The sequence below is a fragment of the Anser anser genome (genome assembly GCF_964211835.1).
Source record: "Anser anser genome assembly, chromosome: 1".
NCBI lineage: Eukaryota > Metazoa > Chordata > Aves > Anseriformes > Anatidae > Anser > Anser anser.
The window spans coordinates 17,489,820-17,501,989 of record NC_139720.1 but is presented as its reverse complement, the minus strand read 5'-3'; positions in this window follow the sequence as shown (position 1 = coordinate 17,501,989).

Sequence of the window (12,170 nt, the reverse complement as noted above, 5' to 3'; positions counted from 1 at the left end):
TAGAGAATGTTGGTATGATATCTGGTGTGCAATTTGATGATAAACAAAACATTCTCTATGTTTGTAAAGAAAGAAAGGTCAATGAAAATTATTCTTTTTTCCTTACGTACAGACAGAAAAAGCATTTTTTTTTTAATGTGCAGTTCAGAAGTACAAAAAAATAAAAGCTTACACAGCCTTCTTGTTAAATAAGAAGAAAATATGTAAATGCATAAGACCATGATGGAATAGGTATTCTGATGCAAGTCAATGTTCATTTGGCTTCTCTAGTATATTTTTAATTTCTTTGTTAATGTATTTGCTACCATTATAGTAAAGAACTTCTGTATTAGTTCCTCCTAATTCAGAAGCATCATGATGTTCATTTAGATAGCTCAGACACATTTCCCAGAAAGCTTATAGAAACCATCTTTCTGTAAAATAAAAGGCTTCAACTTCGCTCCCAGTAGAATGATCAAAGTTTTATAATGAGGCCTTGAACTTTGATGACCACAAGTACACTTTCAGATTAATAATTCCAATTTAAAGTGTCCATATCTCAGCACCTAAGTAAATGGTAAAAGGAAGGGGGTACAGGAACCTAGATCAGAATTTCTTAGTCCAGGAAATTGGTTACTTTTCATAACTGTAAAGAATATTTAATAATTTGAATACTAGAACACAAATTTTGAAATCAAAATAGTGGTTGATCTTGTTCAAGAATAAACAGAGTTTTCCTCTCATTCCATAAAGCATGTGGAACAGGAGACACAGAAGATTTCAGACATGATAAGCAGCATGGCTCATGTCAGATTATTTTTCTTGAGTCAGACAGAAAATAATTGCCCAGTTCCAAACACATAGATTACTACTCTAGCAATGGTTAAAATAAATATGGTAGATAAAGAGCAGAATCTATGTCATCTCAAAAATACTGGAATATTCCTTCATTCTCACTAACTGACACAGTAATTCACAAAGCATATGAAGGAGATGGTCCTTGGTGTCTGGGCATCAGGATACAGATTTTTTTCTTGCCGTCTCAGAAATCCAGCTTAAAGATAGGGTGAGTTCCCCTGGGAAAGAGTCTCTTCCATAAACACTGGATTCTTCACATACTGTATTTCTTTACATTTATTGGAGATAAGTAGGTATTGTTAGTATCTCACCCTAATGTAGGTATGTAAAATGGGTCAAAGTCATATATAAATCACTTATTTCACCCTATCAATTAGAAACTGAATCTAATAAATTGACTCAGAGATAGATGTCTACTTTATAGATGTCTAAAGTTATGTGAGATACATTTAACCAAAAGAGGCTACAAAATCCCTTACATCCAGCACAGAACTGTCTTTCTTCTGAAAGGGAACAAATTTTTTTCTGCTGTCATAGTGCTCTCTCACTGTTATGGGTGGACTGTGGAATTGAAGTTATTTTCAAGAACCAGAATTAATAGTTTGGTGGTGAAAGATGGATGTTTGGAAAGAGCATGACCTTTAGAAGTAATGAAGACTTACCCTTGGTGGAAGAGGATCAGGTCAGAGAATACTAAAGTAAACTGGACATATATAAATCCAAGGGCCCTGATGGGATGCATCCACGAGTGCTGAGAGAGCTGACTGATATCATTTTGAGGCCACTCTTCATTATATTTGGATGATCACGGTGACTGGGAGACATGCCAGAGGACTGGAGAAATTACTGCCTTCAAGAATGGGAAGAAGGAGGACCCAAGGAACTACAGGCTGGTCACACTCATCTCAGTCCCTGGGAAGGTGATGGAACAACTAAAGCTAGGAACCATTTCTAGGCACATGAAAGTCAAGAGGATGACTGGATGCTGTCACTATGGATTCACCAAGGGAAAGTCACATTTGATCAACCTTATAACTTTCCACAATGAACTGATGGGCTTGGTAGAGAAGGTGAAAGCCTATTGTCCATCTTGATGTCAGTAAGGCTTTTAACAATCTTTCATAGCTTCTCTCAGCTATCAGAATATCAGGAAAAGGTTTTTCACTGAAAGGGTGGTCAGGCACTGGAACAGGCTCCCTGAAAGTGGTGATGGCATTGAGCCTGCCAGAGTTCAAGAAGCATTTGGACAACACTCTCAGACATATGATCTAATTTTATTTATTTATTTATTTATTTATTTATTTATTTATTTATTTATTTATTTTTGGTGGTCCTTTGGAAACCCAGGAGTTGGACTCAATGATCTTTGTAGCGTCCCTTCCAACTCAGATATTCTATGATTCTATGATTCTCTCATCTTCTCATAGATAGGCCAATAGGGATAGGCTAGACAGGAAGACAGGGAAGTGGACTGAAAACTGGCTGGTTTATCCCAGAGGGTGATGATAGTGGTGCCAAGTCAGAGACCAGTGAAATAGCCCAGGAGGTCAGTACTGCATCCAGTACTATTTTACACAGAATCATAGAAACATTTAGGTTGGGAAAAAACTGTAAGTTCAAGTCCAACAGTTAACTTACCACTGACAAGTCTCCCATTAAACCATGTCCCTAAGTGCCACGTCTACATGTCTTTTGAATATCTCCAGGGATGGTGACTCAATGATTTCCCTGGGCAGCCTGTTCCAGTGCCTCACAACCCTTTCAGTGAAGAAATTTTTCCTAATATTCAGACTAAACCTCCCCTGGTGCAACTTGAGGCCATTTCCTCTTTCCTCTGTCCTATTGCTTGTTGCCTGGGAGAAGAGACCGATTGCCACCCTGGTACAGCCTGCTCTGAGGTAGTTGTAGAGAGTGATAAGGTCTTACCTGAACCTTCTTTTCTCTAGGCTAAAGAACCCCAGTTCTCTCAACCAGTCCTCAAAAAACTTGTGCTCTTCAGCAGCTCTGTTGCCCTTCTTTGGATACACTCCAGAACCTCAATGTCCTTCTTGTAGTGAGGGGCTCCAAACTGAATACAGTATTCAAGGTGCAGCCTCACCAGAGCCAATGCAGGGGGCCAATCATTTCCCTAGTCCTGCTGGCCAGGTCTTCTTCATGGCGTTTATTCTATATCAAAAGCCATGTATCTTGTAACTCTTGGTCATAACTTGCTGTAAATCCATGCAATTATGGAATTTCAGGTAGTTAATGGCATTTATATCATAAATGGAAAAAAAAATAAAAAAAAAACAGGCTTTAAGAGGTTTAATCAGATCAGTACCACTTAACAAGAGACTCTGACAGTAGATGAATTCTGACACTAATAAGGGTTTGAAAGTTAATAAAGTTTCTCTAAGCAAAATTGCTTTCATGACACATTTAACCTTTTGGTAAAGTTGAACATTTTTTCTCATGATCTGTTCAATAGTATTTGCTGTGCATGTTAATAGTATATTTTCTTATTACTGATTCCAAAATTTGAGAATTTTGAATTTTAGCCTTTGAATTTTAGACAGTGTCATCATACTTTACCCATATAGGAGGAAATCCCTGGAGTTGCAGACAGAACTGTCTTTACCATTTAGTGAGAATTAGCTCCTTCATCTTGATTCCACCAATGTAGGCTTCCATATAAACTTTATGTTGTTTCAGATTACAGTGGTGTTAATTAATTAATCCTGAGAATTACTTCTGCCTACATTTATTGTTGTAATGAGATATTTCCATGTATCAAAGTATATAATGACTTTTACTGAAGGACTTCAACTTTTCATTAAAAATGTCTTTATGAAATAAAATTTTTAGGACATTTATTTGTTGTGCTACACAGTTATATTATCAAACAAAAATTAGATTTAATAGGAATTTCAAGGCCTCCCTTAAGACAAGGTCATGTATATATGTGCCAGTCCAGATAGATGGTCTTATGCTTCCTGGACAAAGTATTCCTTTGCTTTACCTTCCTAACAGTTAGAATATTTTTCCCCTTTATATTTAAGTCAGCCTTTCTTGCTGCATCTGAAGACACAGTCTGTCCTGTTCTGTTCACAAGGATTATATATATTTTCTCTTTTCAGCATTACTTAACATAGTTATAAGATAGTTATCATTTTCCTTCTATATTTTTGCTGTAGGCTAAATAATCCCATTTCTTTCAAATTTTCTCTGACGTTATTTTTTCTAGACCCTTCACTGATTTCTTTGTTTTCCTCTGTAATCTCTCCAACTGGTCTACCTTTCTCCCTATTGTGCAACATACAAATATTCATGAAAAGTTTGCCCCATTTTCCCCATTTTCCCCTGCATCTCCCTCTCTTTTTGGAAACCCACATGTGAGTCTGATGTTCCTTTACTGGTTTCATATTGCAGATTATTTCTGCCTAAGTACTATACCTTGTATTTTATCCAATTTTTAGGCCATTTCTCCAATTTGTCAAGATCATTTTGAACTTTATTCCTGCCTCCATCCTTATGATGTCTCTCAGTTTCATGACAACTGCAAATTTAATAAGCATATTTTCCAATTCAATTCAATTCAATTTCAGTTCAATTTGTTAATAAAAACATTGAACAGATCTAGATCCATGGCAGAACACTGAATATTCCCACCTGACCCTTCCTTCTTTTTTGACAGTGAAATATTGCCAATGACTCCATGGATACTAATAGCAAAGCTGTTTAACACCCACCTGGTAGGTTTCATCTGGACTGTGATTCCAGCTTTCTTACAAGAATGTCACAAGAGACAATTTCAAATGCCCTACAGAAGTCAATATATGACATCTTCTGCTTTTTCCCTGTTCACAGTTCCTGCATTTCTGTCATGCAAGGAAATTAAGCAGGTTTGACATGATTTACTCTTAACAAACGCTGTCTTCTAGGTGCTTAGAAATAGATTTGATTATTCAGTCCAAAATTTTGGCAAGAATTGAAATTAAACTTGAAGTTCTATACCTTAGTCTCTTCTTTCTTTTTCATAGGTGGTCAAAAAACGTGTTCTTTTTTAGGCCCTCCAGTATTTCATGTATGCTCCGCAGGCTGTCAGATGTAACACTAGAAAGGAGAAACAGCTGTGTTTTGGTATGTTGTATAGTTTTGGCTGGGATACTATGAATTTTCTTCATAATAAATGTAATGGTGCTATGTTTTGGAACACAGGTTTGACAACACACACATTTTTAGTTGTTGCTGAGCATTCCTTGCAGAGTCAAGCATCCAACAGCATGCCACTCTTTTCAGCTCCTCTTGCTGTCCTGACAATGAGGAGGCTGGGGGTGCACAAGAAGCTGGGAGTGGACTCAGTGAGAACATCTAACCCAAGCTAACCAAAGGGATATTCCATCCTATATGATGTCATGGTCAACAAAAAAAATAATAACATGTGGGGGTGTTTGCTTGGGCTGCTGTTGCTGAGGGCCTGGCTGGCATCAGTTGTGAGTGATGACATTTTGCATATTTTTCTTTCTGCACTCTTTTTTTCTCTCTCTTTCTCTGTCTTATTAAAATGTCTTTATCTCAACCTACACATTTTTTAACTTTTGCTTTTCCAATTGTCTTACCACATGCTGCTGTGGTTGAGGGAGCAAGCAAATGGCTATGTGTTGCTTAGCTTCCTACCGAGCTTAACCCACGATAAAAAAAAAAAAACAAAAAACTGTTAGCTACAGCTACACCTTCTCTTCCACCTCTAATCACACCCAGTGCAGAGGTTACTAATTCCATTTGGTACTCTCCTTTTTGTCAGAGGTACTCTGATGGACTCTCACTTGCTTAGACAATGCCAGCTGAGTTGTTCAAGTGAGTTTCCATTGTTTCTGGTAAACTAAGCTAGGATAGCTTATTTTCATCTTCAGCTGAAAGTCTTTAAGACAACCTGTCTCACTTCGAGTAAATGAGTTAGAAGGCACTCATATCATGATATGAAGAAGAAAATGATCAGCAGCTGGAAACAGGATAGGGGTCATTACCTCTGTAAGTAGCACAGCTGGAGAAGGAAGAAGGTATGTGTTCTGGCTTCAGTTTTCTTCTAGTTGAAAAAATCTATCATTGCAAGAGGTATTAGCATTGAACACTGGGTCTTTTCACAATGTTATTTTCTAACATCCTGCAGCCAGTTAATATATCCAGTTACTTTTGCCTTGTTGATTCTAGCTAATCAGCTCTTGAAAGCAGAGAAAATTTCACAGCTTTACCTCTACTGAGTAATGCTCTCTCGTGTCTACATCCTCAGGTCTAAAGATTATCAAGTCCTTTTTATATGATGTTTTTACACCTACTACATTGAATTATTTTTCTGAACTTGGTGTCATATGCACCTATCATTAGCACATCATTATGGCTTTGTATGGACATTAACAAAAGCATTAAATACAATTTGGCTTAGGTCTAGTCCTTAAGGAATTTCATCAGAATGGAAAACTGCAGTTTGACTACAGTCTACCACAATCTCCCCTTTAGCTATTGATTTATCTTCCTCTTATTTGGTTTAGTAATCCTATCTCCTCCAGCTTTATTAATAATTTATGAGTAAAACTGAAGGAGGTGTCTTTTTAGGATGAAGCAAAGAACATTTTTCTGCTGTTCATGTGAGACCCTCTGATGAGCTCAAAATGACTGGAGGACACAAACCAAGGTAGATCTATTTCTCTGATACAGACAAAGTGTCAGTGCTGCAGATGGTATTTTCTGCTAACTCCCCCAACATCCTCATTTATTGTTAGATCCTGCCTCTCTTTGCAGGACTTTCACAGACCTTCAGTGAGAGAAGGATCAGAATACCACGCAGGCAAGACCTCCTGCAAACTGAAACTGTTTAAGAACAGTTCTAGAACAATTGCAGATACCAAAGACACATAAGCTTCAAAGTCAATTAAGATAAAAATTTGAACCAGAAAGAGCTTTTCAAGGAAAACAAAAGAACTCTTGAAATCTGAACTTTGAATAAGTAAGATTTGGATAAGTAATTAGGAAAAAGACATTATAAGCTACAGGCTGTGATATAGGTTGGAAGGACCCTTTATTTATCTCTACTTTATTTGACTGATCCTAGAAATTTATACTCCATGGTGACAGGCACAGAAGTTCACATATTATTTAATCCTTTTCTTTGTCTCGTTGTAAATCCAATTCTTCATAGGGAATCATGTTTTAGAAAAATGGCTTTCAGTGACTTTCAGACCTCTATATGAGAAAAAATGCATTCTTGGCCACTTTTATCGCAGTGATGATTTCTATTCTCCTATACCTTTACCATCCGTGAGCAAAATAATGTATGGAAGGATTCAAAAGAGCTTTTACATGTTGGGTGGTAACACCATTTTAGGTTCCATTAAAAAAAGGCATTTACATTTCTGAAATGGCCTTTCACTGCCCCCATGCGAAAGGCACGAGCACAACTTTTCACTGAAGGGTCAGTTACACAATCATTTTTACCAAGAAATATTGAGACTTCATAGACCTAAATTCACCAGAGACAGAAATATAAGTACAAAAAATACCTCGTTTAATTTGAAACTAGAAGATAAGATTGAAGTTCATATAGTAAATACTCTGGGGATAGAAATCCGTAACAGAAAGAGATAATTGTCCTCCTGTTATTAACCAGCTTGGGTTACATATGTAACCTAGCTAGACCCTTCCTAATAAAATAAGTTTGTAAATTATCTTGCCATCAGATTCCTTAACAGACAGCAGGTTCATTCTGATGTTTTCTCACATTCATACACAGTTGTCAAATTTAGTATAGATAGTTTAGATTATGACCATAACTCCAAGCTTCAACAACTGAAGCCAAGCTAATGTTTGTGCTGCTATTTCACTGGCACACAGCCTAAATAATTTCATTGAGTTTGGTTCCTGTTTTTGAACTGGATCAGTTAAGTGCTCAGTTAGATGTGTTTTCTCTAATATTGGAGAGACCAACCAGCCACAGTTAGCACAAACAGAGGTTTGCACAAGAGTCATTGTTTCTGACTGTGATATATTTTTCACTTTGGCCTAAGGAGTCAGATTTTCTTAACATAAAATTAACTGCTAGCAATGGGTTCCCTCAGAAATGCTGTGCCAAGAAATTAACTGCACATATCATTAATGAAGCCACTGTTTCTGCATCACCGTTCATAGAAAATATTCATGTAAATAAGGCAATAAACCCAGGAGATTCTATCAAAGTAAATGTGTTTAAGTGCTATTCTCCAGAAAGAGAAAGCTATAAAAATATTGTTGCACTTCACAAATTTTTCCAAATTTTGCTGTCTGTTTTCCCAGTAGCTCTATCTTGCGTCTCTGTATGTACTGTAGAAGTACATTTTTCATGATGAGTACCTGGCTCAGACTGAAATAAGCTTCAAAGTTTCAACAGAAATTGTTCAGCCTATTTGGAGAGTGAGGTGAGGAAAAATTCTATTTTTGCACATTACCTTTCTGGTCTTTGAGCTTATTTATTCTCTTTGAGAAACTAACAGATTTATAATATCAAGTGTAGGAGATCTGATTTTCACTATTCATATGAAAAGCAGCTCTTGATTAGACGAGTTATGTACCTCAGTTCATACATACCACACAGAACCTGTTAAATCAAATTTAGCATATCCTGAGCATAGCCCAGCTCCTGATGATGGTGGATGTGTGTGGCCACATTGTGTTAGAACAGGACTTTCCATGAAAACCCCACAGCGGGCCACAAGTGCTGAACAGAGACATCTTATCGCTCTCTCTTACTCTCAGTAATTCCAGAAACCTCAATCCTGCCAGTTCTCTTAATTTCAGTAGTCACCAATCAGTTGAATGCCACCTTGAAGACGATAGTCTGTAATGACCAGTCACTGTCAGATTTCTTCTCTAACACAAGGTGAATCATTTCAGTATTCATTAACTAGCAATGACTTTTTTCTGTAGTTGGAATTACACAGGAGCAGCTATGGTGCTTTAAATATGTTTCTTAACCTGAATGTGTTCAAACTGTTCTTGTGAGTTCTTTTTCAAAATCCTCCATGATATGCAGAATTGTTGCATGCTCACAAGTCCTATGAGGAGCAACTGAGGGAACTGGGGTTGCTTAGTCTGGAGAAGAGGAGGCTCAGGGGAGACGTTATTGCTCTCTACAAAAGCCGTGGGGAGCTGGGGGTCGGCCTCTTCTCACAGGTAACTAGTGATAGGACTAGAGGGAATGGCCTCAAGTTGTGCCAGGGGAGGTTCAGGTTGGAAATGAGGAGACATTTCTTCTCAGAAAGAGCAGTCAGGCACTGGGATGGGTTGCCCAGGGAGGTGGTGGCATCACCATCCATGGGTGTGTTTAAGGAAAGGTTGGGTGTAGTGTTTAGGGACATGGTTTAGTGGGTGACATTGGTGGTAGGGGGATGGTTGGGCCCAATGATCTTGGAGGGCTTTTCCAACCTTAATGATTCTATGATTGTATGATTCTCATGGATCTATTTGACATTGGCTGGAACCATGATCTAAACAATCAAGTTATAATATAGTCTAGACTCTTAAGTGAATGTTGTTCTTCAGTCCTTTGTGTCTCAGTTCTTTGCAAATGAAACAGAGTCAGCATTACAATGTTACTTTGTTTTAGACTATGAAGATAAACTCTTCATTTGAAAAATATTTTTGAATGTTTTTTGAATTGTTTTGCAAAATAACAGGTGGTGTGATGATAATAGCAGAGAAAGTACAAGAGGGAAAGTTGTAATTCTGGATGCAGAATTTGAGTAGGTCAGGGCCCACTCACTGAGCAATTCAGATAGCCATACTATTTATTCACTAACTCTCTTGTAAAAGACTGTTAAGATATATAAGATAAAAGCTGCACAGGCAGCCTTTTACTTTTTGAGTGGTTCATTCTGAAAATGTTAGCCACAACACATTAAAATCCTTTTCAGTCAACTTCCTTCTTGAAGAAAGCAAGAAGTTGACAGGAGGTGAACATTTGCATCTTGTCCCAGCATGATGCTGGTATTCAGCCAGAGCACGTACCAAAAGCCAGCACTCAGAGGCACTCCTTAGGGTATGCGTAGCCTGTGATAGCAGGGAAGTGAACTCAACTGCCTCAAAAGCCTCTTCCATTCTTATGATAGCAATCTAGACATAAGCACTTTTACCCGCAGAGCAATAAGAAATTCTTAACAGCAGCAAAACACTTGCGTCTGATTTTGGATACAAGGAACCTGGAATAATCATTTTTTCTACAACATGGAAGAGCTACATAAGATCGAGTTTTGCAGATACCTTTACAGAGACAAACTGAATACATTCTTGTCTTGAACAGCTGCAGTGTAGTTTTATGATAAGCAATAAAACCAGACCCGTGATGGCTAGTAAATTACTTTGAGATATTTCTATTTGATAGTTTTCTTGCATTGAAACTGCTCCTAACAGCAGTCAGTGCTGCAAACACATACACAATTATTTCAAGGATGTGATTTCAAGGAACATATTTTGCTTTGCCTCCATGGAGATACACAGTAAAAATTTCACTTTAATATTCCAGTTTTCTTCATATGGCCTATAGGGAAGTAATTAAAACAAGCAGTTGCCAAGGAAGTAATGTTAACTTCTCTTAGAGGTGCATGTGTCCATTGTATACGTTTGAACAAATAATTATTATGTATTGTTAGCTGCATGCTAGCAATAAATTTGGTGCTTTGTGATTTATAGTCTACTATTGCTGAGCTTGAAATAAACAGACAACAAGTTATCAGGAAAGAATAACCGTTGCTCTTTGCCTGTAAAATAACAATGTGCTAATTTTACCAAGAAAAGCAATCAATTTACAATTGGAACAGGAAATCAGACGAACCTCAGAAAGATCAAGTCACTGTTTTGCAATGTTAGTACATAAGCTTTCTAGCCATGTGATTAAAATAAAATCAAGCAAACACTGAACAGCTTTTGCTAGTAGTGGGATTTCTTGCCTTTTAAAACTGAGTTCTGTCAGAATACACTATAAGAAGACACAGATAAAACTTCTGAGTTATTTTTATTCTCACCAGAAAGTATCCAGAGCCTCACCATTCATCACCAGCACAGACTGTAAAATGTATTATCTCCTCTAGGAGCACCCTGTGTAAAGTGAAGGGTAAATATGACCATGCTTTATAGATGTCCATCTCCTTCCATTTGTTACAGTAAATGTTGCAGTCCCAAGTCCATCAGTCTAAATAAGGAACAGAACAAAGAGGATTTGTGATTACAGAAAAACTGACTGACACAGAACTGAGATATTTCTGTAATGTACTATAATAACTATTCATATAATCAATTTGGGGAAAATTCGGAAATGTACTTGAATGCTGCAAATTCATCTTTCTTATGTCTACTATATGCGTATGCATTTGCACACTTATAGACACATACTTCTGCCTGAAATTGAAGCAGCTATCTAGACTCTTAACATATTTTATATTGAACGACTGTTGAATAAAATAATAATAATAATCCAGGAATTATTTTTAATCCCTTGACTCTGCCCTCAAGTTAAATTCTAGGATACAGACATAATCTCTTGATTTTTCCCCATTGACCTCATGAATCCTGCAGTCCTAACTGCATGCTGACCCTGTTCCATGAAAAGAGGCCCTCAATTCCAGGAGCTGACCTGTAACCCAACATTTTGGGCACTCTCCTAGAGGTTCATTCTTCCCCAGAAGCAGCACTAGACCCCAAATCTCCTACTTCCTAAGCAGACACTTCTATATCGCTAAGCCTTTGTAGAGTGGCAAAGGCCACCACCCTTTTAGGCAAAACTGAAAGCTTGCAAGTGGGTCCTGTAAACTCAGAGCATGTCTGAAAGAGTCCTCGCAGGACCTAAAAGCAGAGAGGCCTGGTACCCCTGTTTCAACACAGTATACCTGTCTAGACTGAGTTTAGAGTCAAGCTATATAAATTCAGTCACTTCAGGATTTTTTTTTTCCTAAAACATTTGCATTGGGGTATCCCTAGTCCCAACAGGTTGACAACCCTGTATTGCTTCTGTGAACAAATTTCCATAAATGTTCCTATCTGCACTTACTTGGTAGTTCAGGATTTTAAGAGTTTTGTAAACTGTGGCACTGTACACATAACAGTCAGAGAGGTGTCTGGGTCACAGTTCCTTGCATACTGAGTGGCCAGATAAACTAGACGGTAGGGAGAGAAGGATATAAGGAAAATGCTGTCTCTGCCAGACTTAAATGTCTGCTTACAGCACTGAGAAGCATGTCTGTGAAACTAGGATTCACAGCCCAGCGTTACATTCATGCTGTGCTGTTACCACCCTACCTCTGATTTCAGACAGCTGAAAACACTTGCCCATA